General features: G+C 50.2%; 1 long non-coding RNA gene across 2 annotated transcripts in view; it reads right to left on the reverse strand.

Moving 5' to 3' along the window:
* The window catches only part of LOC123285067 (uncharacterized), a 73,790-nt gene extending 51,883 nt beyond the window's left edge, over positions 1-21,907 (reverse strand). Inside the window, exon 1 of one of the 2 annotated variants that reach the window (XR_011502725.1) lies at positions 13,687-21,907. This is a non-coding gene — a long non-coding RNA (uncharacterized lncRNA). The remainder of the gene's footprint in view (positions 1-13,686) is intronic. The other variant, XR_011502724.1, reaches the window with a different exon arrangement.
* Between the last annotated feature and the right edge of the window lie 1,371 nt (positions 21,908-23,278).

Raw genomic sequence — 23,278 nt, forward strand, 5'->3', positions numbered from 1 at the left:
AAAGGAGGAGCACAAGAGGCAAAGAAAGATGCATAATCCACTTTGGGCGAGAACAGGAGGCAGTGGGAGAGGAGAGACAAGAAACGGTAGAAAATTCCCCAAGAAAGCTTCATGTTGAAGAAAACCTTACACAGAACAGAAAAGGAATGAAAGACTCCAAAACAGATGACCTGCTGAGGTATCTGGGGGAAGAGCACCCACGTCTGCAGCTGTGAAACGCATCAGAAATAAGAAGGATCGGTGGATGAAGGAAAGAGGACGGAGAAACAGCGACGAGGCCAGCGCAGGAAGATGTTGGTAGAATGCAGCCGGTGGATGGAGACTCTCTGGAAAAGGCTGTCGTCTTTTCTGTGTGTGAGAATTCCCATCATGAAAGGCTGGGGGAAGACAACGCCTACTCTTCAAAATTCTCACAAGGATTACGTGAGATAATGAACGTAGAAGGGCTCTGGACACCACAGAGGATTTACAGATTTTAAAAATGATTAAAATAGCATAATGGCATAACAAGGGGGAGATTAAAAGGTAAAGAAACAGAGCGCCTTTCAGATGCAATAAATACGTCAGAAATAGCAGAGGAAAGACAGGGCAGATACTCGCATTTCTGCCACAGAGGAAATACTGAAGATAACCAAAATGAATGCAGAATGAAAAGTCAAACTGATTAAAGTAATTAAGAAGAAATGAGTGGAGCAAACAGCAAGTATCCAACTTATGGATAATTGGTATCCCTATCCTAAAATAGGGAACCCTCCAGATGGAAATAAAATATTCAAAGGTAAATGAGAAGGAAATACTTCTGAAAAAAAGGGAAGAGCTTTATCTACAGATTGAAAGGGCACACCATATTCCAGAAGAAAATAATACAGGAAAATCAACACTAAAGCATATCCTAGTAGGCTTTATTAAGGATAAAGAAGAAATTCTTTAGTCATTCTGGCCAGAAAAAAAATTTAATTCCTTACAAAGAAAGAAATCAGGCTGCCTGCAATTTCTCCAGCACCACTAAATTCCAGAAGACCACAGAGGAATGTACTCAAGATTTGCGGGAAACAAACTGAGACCAAAAAATTCAAATGAAGACAAGGTGAGCAAAAGATGGTCTCAAACAGGCAAATACCCAAAATATTGCATCATGAAGGTCTCTTGAAGGTCCTCCTGGCTGAAAACAGCCCAGCAGCCCCGGATGACGTGGCGGTGCCTCCTACAGCCACCGGAGATGGCCAGAAGCGGGTTACTTACCGAGCCAAAGCTGAAGAGCGTCCACGGATGGTTTAGCAGGTCATCATCTAGCATTAGCCACGTGAGAGTGACATAAACTAACCAAACCTGGAGGCATGGGCGGGAAAGGGATTTGGAAGAAAGTCTAAATCGAAGCTCGCTTGACCTGGTCGCTGCCCGTTTGCGCCCCTGGCCCGGCAGCACGACCTGAGCTGTTCCCAGGGCTGGCGTGCGGTCCCCGCGAAGAAGCCCATACCAGAACCCGTCCTTGTGGCCAAGAAACGCCCCCTGCTTCCCGCCGCAGAAGCTGCTTTGTGGCGACACACGCCGAGCCTCGCTGCGCGCTTCGGTCTGCGTGATCCTGGTCTGTCTGGTGTGTGCGCAATTCACTTTTCTAATTACTACCTTGGTGATTCGTCGGTCTTCCTGCTGCTGTTTCTGAACGTCTGACACGTGCCAGCCGGGCACACTCGCACGCACGTGGCGGCCCTGCAGCAGCGGCCGGACGGCGCCACGGGCAGGGTCTGGTGGGGAAGAGGAGCCGCGGCGGTGCCCCGTTGCTTCGTGGAAGTGGCTTTAACGGGGAGGACCAGAGGCTTCCACCACTGCGGGAAGGCTGGGAGCCCGCAGAGCGTCACTCGGCGCCCACAGCACCAACAGCTGACTCTCCAAAGTGTCACCAGCCGCCGCCATGCGGCAACGGGCCCCTTCCTCTTCACCTCCCAAGCCTCACATGGGGCCTCCCTCTGGCTGCCTCCCGGCCTGCAGAGCACAGCGGTGTCGCGAGCCCGCACGGGGCCCGCTCCTCCCCAACCCCAGCCTCCACACTCAGGGGCACCCCCAGGCCCCCTCACAGGGAGGGCGGAGGCCGCAAGCCAGGGGCTCGCTCTGGAGGACGTGCACCCCGCCGCCAGCTCAGCCGCAATCCCCAGGTGAGGTCCTGTAGCTTGCGCTTCGATTAGCGAGCAGCGGACAGAGAGAAGGAATGAGTGAGCATAGACTGGCAGGCAGGTCACACAGCAGAGGACTCGCGCGGCTCCCGCAGTCCCAGGCGGCCTTACAACTTTCCCGTCCACCGACCGTGCAGGTTTCCTGAGCCCTCAGCCGACGTGGACGTGGACGTGGCTCTTCCCCTGGCCGGGTGACCCCCCCCCACCCCCCCACTTCATTCCCAAAGGATCCAGGCCGTTAGCAGCGCAAGCTCTGCTGGACTGATGCGTCCCTCGTTCCTTGTCACCGAGTCCCAGGAGCCAGCCCCTCCACGCAGCAGATGGCCGCCCTCCCCACACGCTCCATCGCCTCGTGCGTCCCTTTCTCAGCTGATGCCTGTCCCGCGGCACTGAGGAAACAGAAGCCACAGCAGAGAGCCTCCCGGACTGCCCTCTAGCCACATGCCCGCCCACCTGACCATCCATCACCCCCGCTCCCCGAGGGTGCGGTGGGCACCTTCAGCTCTGCGTGCCCCAGCCTGAGCTGCTGATCGGTTCCTCCTCTTGCCCGAAATTCATGCCACCCACAGCCTTTGCCCTCTCCGTTAATGGCAGCAGCGTTGCCTCGGTCAAAAACCCTGGCGTTGTCTTCGACTCTTCTCTTTCCCTCAAACCCCACAGCTGGAAATTCTGTCACCTCTGCCTTCAAAATGCATCCAGTATCTGTCCGCTTCTCGCGGCCTTCACAGTCACCACTCTGGTCCCGTCCACCATCAGCTTGCATCTGGATTACAGCACAGTCCTCCCCACTGGTCTTCCACAATCTGTTCCTGCAATCCCAGCAGGGCTGCTGCTCGCTCACAGTGACAACCTGAGTCCCTGCAAAGGCTCACAGCCCAGGGTCTGGCCACAGCTCTCCCGGACGCCTGCCATCCACAGTGTCCTGGAGCTCTCCACTCCAGCCATTCCCGCACAAGGCCTCACTGTGTCTTGCACCTGCCCCAGGGCCTTTGCACTCGCTGTTCCCTCTACCTAGAACATTCTTTCCACAGACATCTGCAAGGCCGACACCCTCTCCTCCATCAAGTCTTTGCTCATATGCCACCTGCCCATTGGGGCTTGCCCTGGTCACCTTATTTAAAATCACAGCCACTTACACTGTTCTAGTTCATCTTTGTCACAGACACTTCATCGCCTCTGCCACACTGTAGGAATAATGAAACACGTTGTGTTTCTTGTTTAATTCCTCTCCCTCCCCCAAGAATGTAGGCTCATGGGGGCAGGGATGTGCCTGCTCACAGGGACTCTGTAACTATCTGGTGAATGGGGACCATTATCTTGATCTCTTATGCATTTGTGAAGAGTCATCAGCACCAGGGGAAGAAGCAGTATTGTCAGTGTGGTCCCCACACCAAGGAGTTCACAGTCCACGGAGGGGGACCTTGGAAATGAGGCCATGGCGTACTCTTGCAGCGACTCCATCAGGCTTCAGGAAACTCCTTCGGCCAGAGCCCGACACATCACTGCCAACGGTTCAGGTCCCTGACAGGACAGAGGTCGGTGCAGGGCAATCGAGAGGTGTGAGTATGTCACCCCCAGAGGGCCACCTGCCTCCAAACCCTAAGAAGTTCCCTCAGCTCCCGTCCGCTTCCTAGGTTCACCCTTGGAAAACGACGCCTCAGGAGAACGTATAGCCAAAAAAGCCCTACTCCAGGCCGGCAAGAAGAGAGGGACGTGGGCGCGCAGAGACACAAAGCGGCCCTTGGTAGGCAGCTCCAGCCGAGGTCAGGAAGTCCCGGGGTGGGGCGCAGCCTGAAGCATGAGCCATGATGCAGCCATTGGTGAGGCGGGAGCTGCAGGCTCTGTGTGGACCACTGTGCCCCAGAATGTCGCCCAGGGCCCCTGAACTCCACCAGTGGTCACTCAGTCACTCATCCCTCTCTCTCATGACGCTCATCGACAGGTAGGGGGAGAAACGACAGAACTAACAATGACAGCGTCCTGTGATATGTGCTGCAACTGATGGCGTTATTTAATGGACTACGAGTTATATTACTTATTATTATTATTATTTATTTATAGCTTGTATTCCATTAAATAGTAGAATATGATAAATAAATGATGGGGGTTATTTCATGGAAAATGAGTTTCAATTTTCTGTGCATAACAATTTGAACTAATTTTCGTTGGCAGTGACTTCCTGGGATAAATCATTGAGAAGGATGCTGAGGGAAGATCCGGGTCCTTGGCACCCCTGCCCCCACAAGCCTACATTCTTGGGGGAGGGAGAGGAATTAAACAAGAAACACAACGTGTTTCATTATTCCTACAGTGTGGCAGAGGCGATGAAGTGTCTGTGACAAAGATGAACTAGAACAGTGTAAGTGGCTGTGATTGTAAATAAGGCGGCTTGATTGATAAGTCTGTCCTGGGCGCAGGGACGCGGTGCGATGGTCACGGGCTGGAGCTTATCTTCTCCCGAAGCCCCCACCCCACCGCCTCAAAGCGGTTCAGGCCTCCTGCTCTCCAGGGCATGTGTGCGCCTAGGCCCCCCGGAGCCCGAGTGGGCGCGGGGGTGACACCATGCTGTCCTCCAGCACTCTGCAGGGGAGGGGCATGGAAAACTGGGGACATTTAAAAAGGTTAAAATAATAACCCTCTAAGTGACGAAACAGAAGCATATCAAAATCCATAAGCCATTTCTGCATAAAATTCTCTGACATTGGGTCGGCAATGGATCTTTTAAAATGAAATCTATTACAGATAACAGGCTTAACAGGCAAAAACAACTGCCTAGTCCGTCCAGGAGTGAGCTTTGTTCCTCCCACTCCAGCAGACCACGTGCTCCCCTCACGAAGGCTGAACATCCCGGGCTCCCGTCACGCAGAAATGGGCTGCTCCCGTGTTCTTTCTGCCCCCGTTTACTGTGCAGGGTCACTTTATGACCGAGGATTCATAGCGTCTCTTCGAGGTCAAATACTAACCCAGAAGGGCAGGAAGATGAGTTTGCTCAAGTCTTCAGGGAAGCAGTTCGGCAATCTGCATCCAGAGCTTTTGTAATAACCCACAGACACCGCTTCTGGGCGACCTCACGGAGATGTGGGTAAGGATTTATATGCAAGGATGCCCGCCGAGCATTCTCGTCATAGCAAGAAACTGAAAACAGCCCAAATGTGGGAAGCGGTTAAGTAATAAGTTACCATATCGAGGGGGTGTTATGCAACTATGAAAAATGTGCTTACCAAAAGCTATTTTAATGATGTGGGGAAATGTTTTTGATTCCATACTGAACCAAAATCAGAATGCAAAATTTTACTTACAGTATGAGGTCAATTAGGGAAAAGAAAACAAGTTAAAAAAAATACTGGAAAGAAAAATATGATAAAGCTGACAGCTAATGGGAGAACCACGGGTGAATTTTCTGCATCATTACACTTTCGATTTTCCAAATTTACTACAATGAGCATTGGATCAGATAAAATTTAATTTAAAACTTCTTCTAAAAAATGAAGAAGCAGGAAGGGTCTTTCCCTTCAGAGGTGGGAGCCCAAATTAGAAAGAGAAACCAAGGCAGTCCCAACTTTTTACCTGGACGACAGCTCGGCCTCCTGTGGGACCACGAAACCAGGTGTGAAGGAAGGGGACTCAGGCCTGAGGGGCAGCGGTGGGAGCCAGCCCAGCTCTGTGCCAGCCGTGCAGCCTGGATCAGGGAGCCAGGGCCCGGGAGGGAAGCGGCCCCCAAGGACACTCAGCCAGGAGCAGCAGAGCCTGGAGTGCTACTCCAGCTCCTAGTGACACCCCTCCTGAGCTCCACGACACCCCGTCTCGAAGCCATCAAGAGCAGAGGTGGGAGCTGGTGTGGAGTCAGCCGGCCGGGTTTGAATGCTGGCTTTGCCGCCCCCAGCCCTGGCATCTTGACCAGTCACTCAAGCACCCCTGAGCCTCAATATTCTCATCTGTATAATGGGGACAATGACAATTCCTAACCCGGGGGTTGCAGAGGCCTTGGACACAGTAAGTGCTCAGTCAACATCAGCTCCACTTTCATCGGCAAGGTCACTAGCTGAGGGAGTAAGGTGACACTGCCAAAAATCACTGATGTCACATTGCTTCCAAGGTCAATCTGCTGGGGTGTTGGCCTGTCTTGGCAGTGGACCCCAAATGTCCTCCTGCAGGCCTTGCGGAGCCCGTGGCCTCAGAGCGCCTGAGAACTCAATAAAAACTATAAATGCCCCACCCCCTCGTCCAGAGGCCCGCGTTCAATAGGTGTGAGCAGGGCCTGGGAATCCACATGGTAACAACACTCCTGGGTGATTCTGACTCGCGTGCTGCCTCGGGGCCCCTCACCGCCAGGGGCCCAGCTCCCTGGAACAGAAGCCCACCTCGGATGCCTGTTCCAGTGAAAAGCTGCCGTCTCTGTTGGAGACGGTCCCCTCTCCGACCCTCGTGCAGTGCCTGAGGTTCTGGGTCAGGAGTCCATCCTTTGCTCCCACGTGCAGAGGAGCAAACCATCTACCATCAGCGGGTCCTGGGAGTCAGTGCATTTCCTCGTTAAACACAAGGAAAACACATCCACGACACGACTTCGTCAAGAAGGACCTGCACTTTCCGGTGCGATCTGTTTGAATGTATCCATCCAGACTGTCGCCACTAGATCTATAAGTGGGATCTCCAGGCTGGTCTCATGCATTCCAGCCCCAGAAACCCCACTCGCGGTCTGCATTACCTCCCTCCCCATGACAGCTCAAACTTGCTCACGGAGCAAGTTTCGCCTGTGACTCCGCTCCACGTGGCATTTTTCAAGCTGCCTGGGTTGTCAGAGTCCCAATACAACTCAATTAAACCTCAGATTTGCCCCTCTCTCAAGATTAGAAGGTTACTGCTCCTATCTGGAGGCTAGAAAAGTCGTTTGTCCTAGGAGATTTCGAGTCATTTACCCCTCTGTACTCAGAAGGTCACGCAGCATAAGTGTACTGCGTGCTCACACAGGGCCCGACGCAAAGAAGGACAGGACCCAGCTGCCGTCCAGGGCCAGGCGGGGACACAGACTGTCGGCTCAGGCTGCCAACAAAATGCCACAGACAGGGGCTTATAAACAGCAGAACCGTGGTGCTCACAGTCTGGAAGCCGGAAGGCTGAGGTCAGGGTGCCCGCCCAGTCGGGTGAGGGCCTCCTACAGGGTCACAGACTCCCAGGATCCTGACATGGCAGAAGGCACTAGGGAACTTTGTGGGGTCTCTTCTACAAGAGCACTAATCCTATTCTTGAGGGTCCCACCCTCATGACGTCCGGTCTACTAATACCATCACTTTTGGGGGTTAGGATTTCAACACGCATCTTAGGGGAACGCAAACATTCAGACCGTAGCATAGACCCATAAGCAAACACTCCTGCAGTCTGACAGCAAGAGCTGCAAAAGGAGAGCAGAGGCAAGAGCAGGGTCTTCAGCGTGCAGAGGGGCCGCGGACGACGTGCTCCCTGAGCTGAGCCCAGCACACTAAGTAGGCGTTCCCTGGGGAGCTGCAGGCACTGGGCAGAAGAGAAGGGCATCCCAGGAACGGGGCCACCTTGTAGAAAGGTGTGGGGCAGGAAGGGAAGAAAGAGCAGGGGTTTGACGGACTGTGACATGCAGCCTCGGTCCTCCTTCACCCCCCAGCTGCTGGGACTGCAGGGGGCTGCCCAGGGCCACACTCCTTCCCCAGGTGGCCATAGCCATGACTGATGGGCACAGTGGCATACAGCCCTGCTCCTACCCCTCGCCCCAACTCCGTCGTGCTCTGATGGCCACCTCAGCTTCAGAGCTCTCCGTGGGGCCAGCGGAGTCAGCTCAGCTGGGCCCTCTGCCCAGGCCTGTGACCATGCCCTCCCTGCACAGGTCTTGACCCAACGCGTCCTAAACTGATCTGCATCTCAGATTAGCCTGGGGGAACCTTCAGTTCCTGGTTCTTGGGAACTGAACCTGCAGTGAACTGAAGTCACTCGGCAGGCCTGGTAGACATTTTAAACAGTGGTGAGCAAAAGAGCTCAGTCTTCAGACTTCTGGAATCAGTAGGTATTAATTAGCAGCGACTGATTGTGGTTCAGACACCAATTGGTACCTCATAGTCTGATGCCTTAACGCCTCCCACCTTATCTTTTTTCCTATCCTAATGAAGACACTCAGTTTGATTTCAAGTCACTGAGAATGTACAAAGCCAGTGCCTTCGCTGAGGGAGGCTAGGAACTCTGAGATCTGCCCCAGAGAGCTGGGGCCCAAAAAGCTGAGCTCACCCACCCCAGGTCACACACATGGGAGAGCCGCATGTCCCACCAGTCTGGCTGACTTCTGCTTTCTATGCTGCTGTCTCAACACTGGATGCATTTTGAAAATTATGAAGTCCTTGTGGCAGTGATGTCCACCACCAAAGATGTCCACGTCCTGATCCCCAGAAGCTGTGAATGTCACGCTATATAGCAAAAGAGACTTTGCAGGTGTGATTAAATTAAGGATCTTGAGATAGGATGCTATCCTGGAAGATCCAGGTGCCCTAAAAGTAATGACAAGTTCCCTACAAGAAGGAGGCAGGGAGTCAAATGCAGGAGAAGCACTGTGATGATGGAAGCAGAGACTGGAGTGATGTAGTCAGGAGCCAAGGAACGCCAGCAGTTTCTAGAAGAAGCTGGAAGAGGCCAGATTACCCCCTCTTGTTACCCAGGAGGGACAAACATGGTTGTGGCCTGAGTCTGAACACCCCGGCGTCACCATGTGGGCACGCCGTGAGCATCACGGGAAGTGTTTTGAGCAGAAGTGGGGTGTTGGCGCCCCAAACTCACAGCTTCAGGAAGACACGGAGCCAGCCCTGGGAGCAGAGGCTGCTTAGGAGGAGCATGGGCGGCAGAGCACCAGAGCCAGGAACACCCCACAGTGCATATCGGGTGCCAGCAGGGAGGCCCGGGTGTGCGATTAGCTGGGCTTTGCTTGTGCACAGTGGACAGTGGACAGCCCAGCTGCTGTGGCTGCAGAGTCCCACCCCGGGGCGCTCCTGAGAGCAGGGAGCAAGCTGTGCCTGACCCAGCGGGAGAAGGAATAGGGTCAGGCCAGTGGCACAGGCAGGCCGAGGGCCCTCTGCTGCTCAGTGAGGGGAGGGGAGCCCCCACACTTCCCCAGGGGGCGTCTGTCTGCCTGGATTTAAGCCCCAGGTTAAAATATCAATACGCAAATGCGGGGTGGGGGTGCTGTTGGGGGTTCTATTGGTTTCCATCTCTTACCCATATGTTCTTTGGTGCCAGTACCATATACACATGTATTTGTTCGTGGATTTAGCAAGCATTCACTGTGCTCCCACCGTGGGGTCTAGGAGCTGGGGGCACTCAAGTGAGCAAAACGTGCCACCTCGCTGCCCTGGGGGTGACCGCCTGCAGGGTCAGGTTCAAATCCCGGTCAGCTTTGTCCCCAGGGCTGTGCTCCTTCCACCTCACTGCACAGCCTTTCTGGGCGGAGCCAGAGGGCAGGGTAGGCCAAATGTCAGATTTTGTAAGAAGATTGCAGCCCAAATACAAAAGGCCTTCTTTCAAGAAAAGGGAGGCGGGGTGGGGTGGGGGCGCTGACTGAGACCCTGACATCTGGAGGCATAGGGGGCTCTCCCACCTCCCAGAGGAGGGTGCTTTTGTTATCCCAGTTTTGAGTGGGGCAAGCTGAGGTGACCAGTGAGCAACGTGAGTGAGCCCCGAAGGCTCAGGCCGCAGCTGGTCTTTCTGAGACCAGAGGAGAAGCATGCGGCCAGGCAGTGCGGTCTCCTGCCCTGCTCCAGGGCCTGCGGGCTCCCCACTCGGGCCTCTTTCCCACAGCCCTAGGGGATAAGAAATGACAGCTACCACCAAAGCTGCTTGGTGGTTCAAGCAATCAGAGTTTATTTGTGAGGGCAATAAGGGGATCAAGTGGGGAAAAGAAAGGCAGAGAGCGACAAATCGGTCCTTGCAACATCCACAGCACCACTTCCCTAGAACGAGACCCTTTAAAAAGTCTGCTGAAGCACTATTCACAACAGCCAAGACATGGAAACAACCCAAGTGCCTATCGACTGATGATTGGATAAAGAAGATGTGGTATATATATATATATATATATATATATATATATATATATATATACACAATGGAATACTACTCAGCCCTAAAAAAGACAAATTCATCCCATTTGCAACATGGAAGGACCTGCAGGGAATTATGCTAAGTGAAATAAGCCAGACTGAGAAAGACAAACGCCAGATGATTCCACTCATATGTGGAATATAAACAAGCACATGGACAAAGAAAACAGTTCAATGGTTACCAGGGGAAGGGGGTGGGGGGGTAGGCACAGGGGGTGAAGGGGAGCACTTATGTGGTGACAGACAAGAAATAATGTACAACTGAAATTTCACATGGATGTAAACTATTATGAACTCAAAAAAAAAAAATCGAAACAACAAAAAAGCCTGCTGAAGAAAGTTCTAGGCTGCCCAAAGAATTTTCCATTTGTTTCCAGCAACTAACTATGAGAGGAGGGGGAATGGAGGAGGACAGGCGGACGGGGGTAGGGAGGAGGGATGACTGGGGTCGAGGGACTGGGGTGGTCGGGGGGCGAGGCTGGCATGTTCGGTGGCCGTCTCCTGCCCTCTTCCTTCCCCGGCCCCTCCCGTGTTTTCCCGGAGGGGGACCCCGGCTCGGGGAGAACCCGGGGAGCTGATCTGCGCTCTACCCCGCGGAGGCAGCGCCCTTCGGAGCGGACCCCGTGCAGCTCGGTCTGCGGGGCGTGCTCTGTGGTTACTGAAGCCGAGGAGACGCGGGCGGCGCGGGTTCGCACACCCCAGCCGCCGCCCGCCTCGCGCGCCCAGCCCGGCCCAGCCCTCACGGCTCCCAGACCACGCAGAGGCCGCGGACGCGCGGGGCAGGGGCGCGACCACAGGCGGTGGGCTCCAGGCGCCGGCCTGCAGCTCTCCCGCCTCCTCCGCAGCTCATTTCTTCGTTTTACCCAAAACAGGACAGGAGATTCCACAGTGAAGAAAGGACCCTCGTCCCCTCAAGATCCCAGCTGTTCTGAGTTTTTCCTGATTCGTAAAATAATCCCATTTCCTTGATCATCCAACTTCCACAGGTTGTAATGTGTTTTTAGAAATGAGTAGTGATCCCTACCGTTCGTGGCCGGCTCAGGGTTCGCGGGCCCAGGTCACCGTGGCTGTTCCTGCCACCTCTCGTCACAGCAGCCTCGGAGGTGAGTGGTCAGAGGAAGGACCCCAGGACCAGGGACACTGCGGGACTTGCCCAGCCACAGAGCTATGAACGGGCCCAAGGCCCATGCTCCATCACTGTTCTAGGGCGCTTTTAACTTAGCGGAGTGTTTTTGCCTTCGTCCCCTCTGCCGTTCTTACTGCACCTGGTGAAGTGAGCGAGGCAGGAGCTCCCCGTTTAGCAGATATGGGCGCTGAGACCCGCATGGGGCCCCCCTCAGAGCTGCAGAGCCAGTCGGACACAGCCAGCCAGAACCTAAGGATCCCGTGTCTTGGCCTGCCTGTCACCCTACCCTGCCAGGTCAGCTTTCCTATGAAAGCAATGTTTTTTAAAGGATTAAAACTGAGCAGGGGTAATGTGACGTCGTGACTGGATTGAGCCTGGAAAAGAGGAGCGATCATTTGGTTAGAGGGAGGGCTGTGGGGGAAGTAAGGAGACTGGGGCGCTGAACTTGGAGGAGAGCAGGAAGGCTGCCAGGTGTGGGGCGGGCCCACACAGGGGAAGGGGGCGCTGGCTGTGTGCTGACCACTGGTGGCTGCCTGCCGGGCTGCTGGGTGGTGACTCCCTTCCCAGATACATCCGTGAATGTGGGGCGTGCGCGCACCTCCAGGAGGAGGGGAGAGCGAGCCTCAGTAGGCACATGGCCTCATCTCCATACCTTAGCCCGGGTCCTCACACACCCAGGACGGAGGGTGGTGGTCCATGCATCTCTCCAGAAACAACCCCGCCCCCCTCCTCAAGAAGCAGCCGCTCTCCTCTAGCCGTGGATGACTCGCTGGTAATCCCCCCAATGAAGGTGCCCAGACTCTGCTTCATCATGCCTGTGTGCGCACGTGTGTGTGTGTGTGTGTGTGTGCAGGCTCCTGCGCTGGGGCTGTGGGGCGTGAGGGATGGAGGCAGGAGGTGTGTTCAGCACGGCCACCCTGACAGGCCAGCAGCGCCCTGCTCAGGGTCTCCCTGGCTTCGGGAGGAGAGTGGTCACCAGCACCGAGTTTGCCCATGGATTTTGATACTAAGTAATATTTCCAGCAAAAGTCATGTAAATTGATTTGTAGAAAAGGCAGGAGATGGAGAAAAATGAAGAGCTGCAGACATTGAATTCAATACCAAATAATCTAATATACCCAATTTCATTTTTTTTCCCTACCTTTGATGTTTGCAAGCAAATCATTGGCACTTTAACTTTGCACATATATCTCAATGCAAAACAGTCAAGTGGCAATAAATAAATGTGTTATCCAGATAAATGGCTGCTGGTCAGGGTGAAACTGCAAAGAATAGTCTGTGCTCCAGCGGTGATTTACAAGCAGGAAATTCACTTATTCTCCCCTGACCCTTGGCTGTTGTCAGCTCTCGTAATTCTAGAAAAGGGAAGAGTGAGTGAGAGGGAGCAAGGATGGCAGGAGAAGGAAGAATTGAAGGGTGCTGTGCCTGGGGAATCAGAGAGTACTGTTTACGGGGTGATAAGGACGTCCCGGCCTCCAGCCCCGAAGCCGCCCAGAGCCTCAGCATGATCTCTGCTCCTACATTTAAAATATCTGTCCAATCTGAAACAGCACATGCGCCAGTCCCAGCAGGAGAATGCGCCAGCAAAGCATCCTGCCCCATCTTCCGTCACCTCTCTCCTTCTGTTCCCTGGGCCATGTCATCTCTCACAGAGAGTGTTAGAACAACCTGCCAACCAACCCACCCACTCATCACCCATCTATCCAACTACCCATCGAGTCACACATCCATCCATTCACACGTCCCCCCATTTACTCATCCATTTGTCTACCTGTTATCCATCCATCCGTCCGGCCGGCTGTCCCCCCACCCACCCACCCATCCCTCCACCCATCCTCCTGGATCCCGCGTCCACCAAGTGCCTTCTCCGTCTCCACACTGTGCCGGCTCTGGAGAGCTGACAGATGCGTCAGGTGCAGCTCCTACTTTGAAGAACCCACAGCCTGTCTACACACAGGCGTGTGTGCGAGTGGGGAAAATAAAGGACAGAGAGTCAGGGAGGGCAAGACAGTGGAGAAGGAGAATGCTTGTTCTCGAGGGTTCTGGAGTCAAGTGAAGAGTGGAAACAGAAACTCCTGAGGAGCTAAGCAGAAGGTGCCGTGGCAAGATTTACATTTGAGGGCCTCCTCCCTGGCAGCCCCGGGCAGGAGGGGTTGCCTCATGACCCTTCTGGGAAAGCTCCAATTTCACAACAGCATGCATGGGTCCAAGCCCAGGGACAAACCAGGGTTTGGCTTCCGTGTAGGCCCAACAGGCCTACAACTGTGCCTTTGAGACTCACCTTCCTAGTTCAGTCAGCATTCCAGTACTTCTTGGAGCCTCTCTTTCAACACAGCAGCTCTTTCCCCCCGTTTTTGTCCATCTACACAGTGTAAGTGAGACTGCCTGATTTAGGTCACCGATTAAAATGAACTCTCAGAGCCACAGACAGAGCCTGCGGCCGGATACAGAGAATTCACCTGATCCAGATGAGGCTCGTCACCTGAGCAGAGGGCGTGGCGCTCAGCCCAGTCTAAGTGCAGTCACCCTCGTTCCTGCCCAGGCCCCCATTTTGTCCGCAGTAACGTACTTAGAAAGGTTGCCAACTATTTTCCGGAACTCACAATGCCCTTTGTTTAAGAGCACCAGGTCTTGGGGCTTAGTATATCTGTCCAATGAAACTGAGCGTCATTAGGCCAGGATTTGTTTTTAATGAACTCATGCAGGCTCCAGCGATCACTGTTTCTTTTTAAATATATTTCCCTATCTGGGTTTCTTTTGCCAGAGAATAAATGCTGACCACCAGGATGAGCAAAGGACAGCCGGGTAAAGTGTTTAAAATCATATAGATAACTCAAGAATTTGTTACAATTGCAGTCATGAAACCCACACCCATCTGCTGCCGTGTGCCCTCTGCCTCTCACTTGTTCCCAAGATGCCTCAGACTCTGATCGTGGAGTTAGGACTCGTGGCTCCTCCCACTTCCTGGCTCTGTAATCTTACACACACATGGGCCCACCTGTCTGGGCCTGAGCATCTTCATTTTGAAAGGGGAGTAATAGTAACAACCCCATGAGGTTATTGTTGAGCACAATAACCTTGACACAAGCATGTGCTGATCAAGAAGCACCACGTAATATGTGTGGGCAAGTGGTCTCCACAAGCAGGGCACTTCATTGCCGCCTGATCTTCCACAGCCCCCTCCGCAGGATCCTCTGAACTGTGCCTGTTCGTTGGAGCATCCTCTCACCCCGCCTCCCTCCCCCGGGCTAGACCGATTTCACTACACAGGTCACCCACAGACACCATCAGAAAGCGCCACGAGGCATGGTGCCCAGTCACAGGTCCCCGGCGCTCTTACCTATGCCCAGTAGCCCAGGCTGCAGTCAGGAGTCACCTGGCTCACAGAGGGAGAACAGCTGCATCGACTTTGCCACTCCAGAGACCCAGGGTACGTGCCCTACTTGCTCTCCCAGAGCTAGGCAGACTCGGGAAGATAAAGAGGCAAAAAGCTTTCTGACTTCAGACGGCTGGTTGAGCACGCACACCTAGTCTCACCTCCTCCCAAGTCCCCTCCCCACCTCCAAAAAAAAACCACAGTGAAGATATCTTTAAAAAGACATAAATCCACAAGTATGAGGAGAACAGGAGAAGATACAACACCAAGAAAATTTTAAAAGGTAGTTGGGGCCAGCCCCGTGCCCTAGTGGTTAAATTCAGCACGCTCGGCTTTAGCGGCCTTGGTTTGGTTCCTGGGCACTGACCTACACCACTCATCAGCGGCCATGCTGTGGCAGCATCCCACATACAAAATAGAGGAAGGTTGTCAGAAATGTTAGCTCAGGGACAACCTTCCTCAAGCAAAAAGAGGAAGATTGGCAACAGACATTAGCTCAGGGCCAATCTTCCTCACCAAAAAAAATTAGAACACATAGACACCCTGATGTAACTGACCTTGTGGAAAATGTCATAGAAAAACCGTGGAAAGTTATGGAAAATGTAAGTACAGAGAAAACCAAGCAAAGGAAAAAATAAGGATAAGGTAATTATTAATTTCAGTGAAAAAAGAAAGAAAACATAATCATACTATACTATATGACTCTTCTTTGAATAGTATTTGCATCAGCATATTAAATACAAAAAATTCATTGAGCAAACGTAGCAGTAACTCTCCTGGGAAAATGGCGGAGGGTGTGGCTGAGAGAGCAGAGGGTAAAAGAACTGAAATGCTCACCTTCCGTAAGAGGAAGTCAATACAGGAAGCCCAAAGTGATCAACATTTAACAGCACGTGCACATGAATGAGAAAGACAGAGAACTATAAATACTAAAAATTAGCCAAAAAAAGCTTAAAGGGTGTAATAGAATTGCCTCTGCCTTGGGGAAGACTGGTGACAAGTTTAACATATGTATACACCCACAAAACCATCGCCACAATCAAGACAGTGAGCATATCCGTGGTTCCGAAAAGTTTCCTCCTGCCGTGGCTCCCATCCCTGCCGTGGCTCCCATCCCTGCCCTGTCTGGAGGCCACCACTCATCTGCTTTCTGCTACTACGTATTTCTTTACATTTTCTGCAGCTCTATATAAATCAAATCATACAGCAAGTATTCTTTTCATACTGGCTTATTTCACTTAGCATAATTATTTTGAGATTTCTCCATATTTCTGTATATATCCATAATTCATTCTTTCATATTTTGAGTCATATTTGATTGTATGAATACACCAGTCTGCTCATCCATTCACCTGCTGATGCATACGTGGGTGTTTCAGATTTGGGCTATTACATATAAAGGTGCTGTGAGTGTTCACGCGGAAGTCTCTGTATGAACAGGCGCTTTCTGTTCTCTTGGGCGAATACCTAGGAGTGGAATGGCAGGTCAAAGGGCAAGTGAATGTTTAACTTTATTAAAAAACTGGTAAACTATTTAATGTAGTTGCATCGCGTCATATTTCCACCAGCAGTGCAAGAGAATAACAGTTGCCCCACAGCCTTACCACAATTTGCTATGGCCGTCGTTTTATTTATAGTGGTATCCCACTGTGGTTTTAATTTGCATTTTCCCAGTGAACAATGATATTCATCTCTTCATATGCTTAGTTACCATCTGTATATGCTCTCTTGAGAACGATCTATTGAAATGTTTTTGCCCATTTTTTAAATTAGGTTGTCGGTTTATTATTAATTTTTGATAATTCTTTATATATTCTTAATTGAAGTCCTTTTAAGATATATTCATTGCAAAAATGTTCTCCCAGTTTGTGGCTTGTCTTTGGCATTCTCTTAACAGTCTTGTAAAGACCAAAAGTTCTTAATTTAGATGAAGTCAAACACATCTATTTTTTCCTCTTCTGCACTGTGGTTTTTATTGTCATGTAGAAGAAATTTTTGCTTAACCCAAATTTTTCTTTGTAACCCAAGTTACAAAGATTTTCTCCTATGTTTTCTTCTAGAAGTTTTATAACTTTAAGTTTTACTATTAAACCTATCATCCACTTTAATTTTTTAATATAGTGTGACATATGAGCCAGTTTTTTTTCTTTTTTGCATATAGATATTCAATTTAGTTTCCAAACGTTCAGGGATTTTCCAGATATCTTTCTGTTGTTGATTTGATTTCTAGTTAAAGTCTTTTATGTTTTGTGAATATACTTTGTATAATTTTAAGTCTTTGAAATGTGTTAAGGTTTGTATTATGGCCTGCAGTGTGGTATATCTTGGTGAATGTTCCATGGGTATTTGAAAAGAATGTATGTTCTGCTATTGTCGGTGGAGTATTATGTGAATGCCAATTATGTCAAGCTTTTTTATAGTGTTTTTTGAGTTTTCTGTATCCTTACTGGTTTTCTGTCTACCTGTTCTATCAGTTATTAAAAGAGGGATATTGAATCCTCTGATTCTGATTGTAGATTTGCCTCCGTCTCCTTGTGGCTCTAACAGATTCTGCCCTATGTAGTTCCAAATTCTGTTAGTAATCACGTGGATGCTAAGGATGGTCAGAGCCTCTTGAAGGACTGACCCCTTTGCCACTGTGAAATGACCCTCTTTGTTACTGGCATTATTTTTTTGTTCCAGATTCAACTTTGTCTGATATTAATACAGCCACTCCAGCTTAGTTTTTCTTAGTGTTAGTATGATGTATCTTTGTTTACCTTTTACTTTTATTTGTGACTTTCTATTTGGCAAAAATTCCACCAAGGAATTTGAGTGGATTCTTTGTTGGCAGCATACAGTTGGGTCTTGCCTTTCAATTCAGTCTGACAACTTTGACTGTTTAGATCATTTACGTTTAATGTGATTATTGATATGGTTGGATTTTAATCTACCATCTTGCTATTTTATTTCCAATTGTCTCTTGTGTTCTTTTTTTCCCTTTTTCCTTTTTTTCTGCCTTTTTCTGGATTGAAGATTTTTAATGATTCTACTTTACCTCCATTGTTGGCTTTTGGCCATAGTTCTGTGAGTGTGCGTGCGGTTGCTTTAGAGTTCATCGTACGCTCTCTACCTTTAAGCAGGATTGTTGACTCCACACGGAGGGGAAGATCCTTACAGTGGTGTGTCCCCATTTCTCCCCTCTCCCAGCCTTTTTGCTATTTTTGTCATCTATTCCACCTCTACATGTGTTATGAAATCCAAAATATAGTGTTGTCATTTTTGCATTGAGTGGCCAATATTCCTTTTAAAAGATTTTTTTAAGTATTTCATATTCACCCACATTTTTACAGTTTCCGATATTCCTCCTTCCTTTGTGTGGACCCACGTTTCCATCTGAATCATTTTCTCTTGCCTGGAGGACTTTCTTTAACGTGTCTTGGAGTGCAGGTCTTCTGGTGATAAATTGATGAATTCTTCCGTCTTTTGACAGTCTGAGAAAGTCTCTCTTTCACCTTCATTTTGAAGATATTTCCACCAAACCTAGAATAGACATGTGTTTTGTGTCAGTACTTTACAGGGTCCCTCCACCGCCCTCCGCCCGCCCTGTCTTCAGGGAGGAGGCCACTTTCATTCTCATCTGTCCCTTTGTACATAACATGTTTTTTTGCTCCAGCTGCTTTATGATTTTCCTTTTATCACTGATTTTAAGCAAATTGATCATGAGGTAACTTGGTGTAGTTTTCTTCATGTTTCTTGTGTTTGGAGCGCATTGAGGTTCTTGTGGATTTATAGTTTTTATCTAATTTGAAAAATTTTCAGCCATTATCCATTCAAAGATTTTTCTGCCCTTCCCCCTTTCCTCTCTTTTGGGGACTTCAATTACACATATTTTAGGCTACCCGAAGTTTTCCTCCAGCTCATTGTTCATATTTTTTCAGTCTGCTTTGTCCCTCTGTTTCACTTTGGGTAATGTCTATTGCTATTTCTTCAAATTCATTATTCTTTTCAGCATTAATCTGCCGTTAATCCCATCCCGTGCATTTTTCATCTCAGACATTTTGGTTTTTACCTCTAGAATCTTGATCTGTGTTTTTTATATATTCTATGCCTCTGAGTAACATGTTCAATCTTTCTTCCACCTACCAAGACATACGGAATAAAGTTATAACTGTTCTGATGATCTTGTCTACTAATTCTATTACCTGTGTCATTTGCAAGTTTGGTTTTTTAGTTGATTTTTCTCTTGTTATGTGTCATATTTTTCTGCTTTGATGAAGACTTGGTAACTGTTGACTAACTGATAGACATTGTGAATTTTGCTTTGTTGTGTATTGGATATTTTTATATTTAAATATTGAACTTGTTCTGAGATACAGTTTAGCTATGTGGACAGTTTGATCTCTTCAAGGCTGACCTTTAGGATTTGTTTGGCAGGCCTAGGGCAGCTATTATTCTGGGGCTAATTTTGTTTAATTTCGGAGGAAGTACCCTCATAGGTACTCTTATCTAGTTACCCATGAATTACAAGGTTTTCCACTGGCCGGTGGGAACACAAACTTCCCAGGCCTTTGTGAGCTCTGAGGGTTGTTCCCTCTTTCCCTTTCAAGTGGTTCTTTCCCTGGACGTGGGTTGTTTCTTCACACAGATGTGCTGATCAACCCTCAGCTAAGATTTCTGGATAGAGATCTATCTAGAGGACCCTCCAGGGATCTCTGGATCTCTCCTCTCCAGTACCCTGCCCTGAGAACACTAGTTGCCCTGGCCTCCCAGACTCCCAGCTCTGTCTCTTCAACTCAGAAAGAGTTCCCTGCACAGTGGCTGGAAGCTTTCTACAGGCAGTAAGTGGGGTAATCTCAGGGCTTACCCCATATTTTGTCCAGTTTTTTCAGATAAGAGGGTGACAGATAATAGGAATTCATTATACTATTCCTTCTGTTAAATGAGCCCTTAAATCTAGGAGAAATTTCAGGAAAAGAACAAGATTCTGAGCTCAAGAAGGGTTCTCCTCTCTCGACTGCAGTTGCAAGTACCAAGTGCACCCATGATTAACGAGTGAGAATATTTTTTCTACAGGACTTTCCAAAACCAAATTGTGTGGTTGGGGAAAAAAATTAATGTAGAGAGAGGAGTGGGTGTGAGGCGAAGTCCTTTGGGAGGGTCATCCAGTGATGCCTCAGAGGGTCCAGCTGGCTCAGCAGGGCTAGGTAGGGATGGGAGGGCAGACACTTCTATGAAAGCTTCCCCACACACGCAGGCAGGAATCCAACCCCAGCCAGACAGGGCCCTGCAGTGTCCCTGCCAGCAGCCACAGGCATCTCCCAAACAACAAATCCCATCCTGCCTCTCGGCCGTAGACTCTTCCATGGGTCCTCCGGCCCTTGAGTGACATTTCCAGATTCTCTGCTTTATGCTCCAGTTCCTCCACGACCAGGCCCTGCAAGACCCCCAGCCATTTTTTTAATAGCATTTATTTTTTTAGAGCAGTTTTTGGTTCACAGCAATTTTGTGCGGAAGGTACACAGATTTCCCACATGCCCCCTTTCCCTACACATTCGTAGCCTCCCCGTTATCAACATCCCCCACCAGAGTGGTACATTTGTTACAACGGATGAACCTACACTGACACGTCATAATCACCCACGTCCATCATTTACATCAGGGGTTAACATCCTTGATGTGGTACCTTCTGTGGGTTTGCACAAATGTATAACGACATGTATCCACCATTGTAGTATCACACAGAACAGTCTCACCACCCTAAAACCCTTTGTGCTCTGCCTGCTTACCCCTGAAGCCTGGCAACCACTGATGTTTTCCCTGCCTCCATAGCTTTGCCTCTTCTAGAAGGTCTTATAGTTGGAATCATACTGTATGTAGCCTTGTCAGACTGGCTTCTCTCACTTAGGAATATGCATTTGAGTTTCCTCCACGTCTCTTCATGGCTTGAAGTTCATTTCCTTTTAGCAACGAATAGCATTTCATTGTCTGGATTACCATAGTTTATTTATCCATCCACCTACTGAAGGATATCTTGGTTGTTTCCAAGTTTGGGCAATTAGAAATAAAGTTGCTATAAACATTCATGTGCAGGTTTTTGTAGGGACACAAGTTTTCAACTCCTTTGGGTAAATATCAAGGAGGATGACTGCTGGATCATATGATAAGAGCATGTTTAGTTTTGTAAGAAATTGCCTTCCAAAAGGCGGTTGAAACTGTCTTGCAACGTCCTTGTACCAATTTGCATTCCCACCAGCAACCAGCGAGAGTTCCTGTTGCCCCACAGCCTCGCCAGCGTAGGGTGTTGCCAGTGTTTCAGATTTTGACCTTCTAATAAATGTATAATAATTGCTCGTTGTTGTTTTAATTTGCATTTCCCTGGACACATATGATGCAGAACATTTTCATATGCTTATTTGCCATCCGTATATCTTCTTTGGTGAAGTGTCTGCTAAGGTTTTTGGCCTATTTTTTAAATCTGGTTGTTTGTTTTCTTGTTGCTGAGTTTTAAGAGTTCACTGTGTATTTTGGATAGCAGTCCTTTATCAGATATGTCTTTTGCAAATATTTTGTCCCAGTCTGTAGCTTATCTTTTCATTCTCTTGAGAGTGTCTTTTGCAGAACAGAAATTTTCAATTTTAATGAAGTCCATTCTTTCTTTCATGAATCATGCCCTCGGTCTTGCCTCTAAAAAGTTATCACCAAACCCCAAGGTCATCTAGGGTTTGTGATCCATTTTATATTTATATTTAGGTCTTTGACCCCTTTTGAGTTCATTTTTGTGAAGGGTGTAAGTTCTGTGTCTGGCGTCTTTTCTTTGCCTGTGGATGTCAGTTGTTTCAGCCCCGTTTGCTGGAAAGACTGTCTTTTTCTCTGCTGTACGGCCTTTGCTCCTTGGTCAAATATCAGTCGACACTATTCGTGTGGGCCTACTCTGCTCCACTGATCTATCTATCTATCGTCTTTCACCAATGCCACACAGTCCTGATTACTGTAGCTTTACAGGACATCTTGAAATTGGGTAGTGTCAGTCTTCCAACTTTGTTCTTCTCCTTCAGTACTCTGTTAGGACCACTAGGCTTTTCTTCAACCCCTCCTGCCTCGCCCAGAGCATCAGCAAAACCCTCACAGTGTGCACACATCTCAGGCTGGCCATGTCGTGCCCAACACTGCCCCGTCTTCAAGCGTCCCTCAAATTCTGAGCCCACTTCCACTTCTCCGGTAACCCCCCCCCCCCCTTATGGCTCATCCCAGGCTCTGCCTCCTGCGGGAGGCTCCCCCGCCTCTCTCCACACGTGGGCTGGGTGCCCTTCCTCAGGCCCTGGCCCTACCACCACTCACCCCCTGCGTCACAGTTCCCAACACGTCATCCTGCGTCCATCTGCTTAGGTCTGTCTCCACCACAGACGGCGAGAGCCCGAACCAGAGTCTAACCCTGTCAGCCCTGTATCAGAACAAGGCTCAGGAATGTTTACCGGATGAATGAATGACTCGGGGGCATATCACTGACTTCAGAAGAAAGGGCGTCTGAGTTGGAGGAAGGCTTCCTGCCGCAGAGAGTTTGGGAGGTTGTGGCTCTCTCCTCCCATCTCACCTGCCCTCTGCCTAACAGCTTTGTCCCCTTAGCTCGGGACTCAGCTCCCTCTGCAGCCACTCCCCACAGCCCATGCCCCCAGCCACCCCTCCGTAGGAGGGCTTCCCAGGCGACCGCAGCCCCACAGCTTCCTGGATGGAAGCAGCACATGCTTGGCCCAATCGCTTTGGTGCCAGGAGGCTGCAGAGAGGTACTTAGGAGAGTGGGCCCTGGGTTGGAATCCTGAGTCTGCCACTCTGGGCTCGGGGCCTCGGGAGAGTTGCTTTATCTCCTGTGCCTAACTTCCCCGCCTATGAAATGAGAAGACTTAGGGAGGGTTAGCTGAAGTAGACCGTGTCGACACTGAGAACAGTGGCTGGCAGGCAGCAGCCGCTCCTGAGCTGAGTCACTGTCAGCCTCACCCTGCGCGCCTTTCCATGCGGGCAGCAGAAACCCAAGTCCCTCCAGGGCAGGGACCAGGCCTCCAGAAGGAAGTACACACAGCAGGTGCTCAATAAAAACAGGGGTGGTTGGACAAGAGGAGGAGGCAGCTAACAAACCCCCACATGTGCCCCCCGTGCTGACACTGAGCCTGGAGCTGCACCACGTGATTTCCCGAGTCCTCATGACAGCCCGGGCGGAGGTCACAGCCCATCCTACAGGAAAGGGGACAGGCTCAGCAAGGCCCCACGGCCTCTAAGGCACACTGCTGGTGAGGGTGAGAGGCAGGGCAGGACGAGAGCCCAGATGGGCTGCCCCACCCTGGGCTGCTTCCTCCCAGCACGTGGGGCCTGCAGAGAGCTCGGGCACACGAACTCCTCAGAACACCGGGACCATCTTCGATGAGAGGCCCCTTGGCGACAGGGGAGGGGAGCCCGAGCCCTCCGCGCCTCAGCACAGGGCTCCCAGGACAGCTGGCCTCCCTGTCCAGGACGGCCTCGCCTC

The sequence above is a fragment of the Equus asinus genome, chromosome 4 (assembly GCF_041296235.1).
Source record: "Equus asinus isolate D_3611 breed Donkey chromosome 4, EquAss-T2T_v2, whole genome shotgun sequence".
In the NCBI taxonomy this organism is placed as follows: Eukaryota; Metazoa; Chordata; class Mammalia; order Perissodactyla; family Equidae; genus Equus; species Equus asinus.